This window comes from Glossina fuscipes, unplaced genomic scaffold (assembly GCF_014805625.2).
Source record: "Glossina fuscipes isolate IAEA_lab_2018 unplaced genomic scaffold, Yale_Gfus_2 1, whole genome shotgun sequence".
NCBI classification, from domain to species: Eukaryota; Metazoa; Arthropoda; class Insecta; order Diptera; family Glossinidae; genus Glossina; species Glossina fuscipes.
Genome location: NW_023998415.1, coordinates 4,806,953 through 4,809,434, shown reverse-complemented (window position 1 = coordinate 4,809,434; position 2,482 = coordinate 4,806,953).

Here is a 2,482-nt window from a genome sequence, read left to right as displayed (position 1 = left end):
GATAGCATGTGTTGCTAGTGCTCAATGTCTTTCTTTTTTTAGAATTTATTATTTAAAATTTATTTCATTAGTCTAAAATTATAATAATAATAATAATAATACAAATAAAATATATATAAAAGAATGTTTGAATGATTGCTTTTGCTTTGAATTTCACATAAAGCATTAGTTTCTACAAACAGATAATAACCAAACCAATACCGTCTAAAAACAGCTAATAATCAAACCAATACGGTCTAAAAACCTTTTAGATCCACACAAATACCGTCGACAAACCTCTTAAATCCACACTTGCACAAATGGTGATAATTATGCTAAAAATGAAATACTATTGCACGTTTAAGGAACAGTTCGAAGCAATTTTAGAGTACACTCGACTAACTGGCGTGGCTATATATGATTCCAAAACCTGGTTCTGTAAAATCTTAAATGCTAAATGATTTACATATAGATATACGATTTATATATAGTTGCAATATTTATTCAAAATTTTATATTAATTCAATTGTTTTATAGGCCGATAGCCTTAGATGCTAGTGCTTTTAAGAGTTTAGTCTTAGAATTTATTTCTCTGGCGAAATTAATAATAATAATAATAATAATAATAAATTTGTTTTATACATTGACAAAATTCATATAAATAATAAAAGCCAGTGTAATAATTCGAAGAGGTGACGTATCCATTACTAAAAAAAGAAACATTTCACCATTCTGCTGACATTTTCATTGTCCCGAAATACAATACTGCGAGAAAGTAAAAGTGTATTTATTTAAAATGTCAAGCTGCGAATACAAGCTGAAGTGGGCGATATAAACAACGCGCACAGGAAGAAAGGATTGCTTTAAAATTCATTCCACATCAATGTAATTCAAATTTCAATCAGATTGAATTAAGATTTAATTCTCTAACATAATTTTTATTTTTGCTATTGTGCCTTGTCGAAATATATATATATATACATATATATGTGATTCATCCATCAGTCCAGTCAATCAGTGCATCAGGTTCAGTCAATTATGAAAACTTAGTACTAGCAGTAATAGATAATCAAAACTATTTCTTTATAATACTTTATAATAAACTATAAAATAGAATTTCTGTAGAACACATAATATCGTAAAATATTCATAGCTATTGATAGTTATAAATACTCAAAGTTTCAACTACTCAAAGTTGAAAAACTAAAAAAAATTTAATAAAACTACGAATATTCGCATTCTCGTCTCGCGTCAGATCAAAGAGAGGCTAGAATAGTGAAAAAAATCTTTTTTACTTTTTTAGGGCATGCTATACACTTTTAGCATTTTATTATGTTTTTATACATATCGATAAGTCGATAAGGCTGTAGAAATTGTACTGAAATCATTGCAACTGATAATAGGCAAGAGGCAAGCACAAAAGGCGAATAAGAAGACTTGCTTAGTTTTATTTAACGAAGCGTTCGTTAGCTATTTGGCTTAGGTTAGTGAAAACATGCTCAATTTAAGCGATTATTTTAAATCTTTTCCTAAACGTATGCTATCTTTTTAGTTGCACTTAAGTGACAGAGTTCGAGTAGATGGTATTTTGATCATAATTCATGCAAGTGTGGTTAGTAGTCATTTGTAGTTGGTATTTTGATCATAATTCATGCAAGTCTAATGTCTTTATGTGAACAGTAAGTAATATGTTTGATATGTTGATTTGTCTACGCAACAACTTTTTACAGAATAACAGACAAGTTTCTTCACTCAAATTGATATTGAAAATGAATCTAATCGGTCAAGAGACACGCCCACAGTACAGCCTTAACTAAGAACACATCTGTTTTTGAAATCAAAAAAAAAAAAGTTCTTTTTACTGTTTACTAATAAATCGCTACAGACAATATCGGATTTCGCATATATATTTCATAGGCGACCCTGCAATGCCTGCAAGAAAATCTGTCATGTTTATTCAGTATTAAAGATTACGGAAATGTTGTTGTTTTAACGAACCGTTTCTATTGCCTAGAACGATGCTTCAGAAATCCCATAAAAGGTAGTTAATTTTGCTTAACATCAAATAATAAATTGATCTTAGCCTGTCCGTCCGCCCGATCGTTGACTTTCGTATCTGTCTGTGATAAACATATTCTTGCTTATTCCTATTATTTAACACATTTTAGACATTTCTGCTCGCTTACCTAAGAATATATATATGAAAAATATCTCATTCATCATATCTTACTTAATACCTCATTTATATTTCAAAAAAAGGCTCAGATAATTATTTTAATTTTTATTTGAAACATGTTTCCTTGAAAAAATTTATTTATAAAATTTACAAAAATTTCCTATAATTGACTATAATGCATTCAATAAGCCTGCAATAGCTTTTTAGGTGGAAAGCTTTTGCAAAGTTTTGAAAGCATACCAGATGATTTTGACATTAGCAAACATATGTTGCGCAAGTGTTTACGTTGAGAAGGAAAGAATATTTTCACAATTTGTATTAATATAA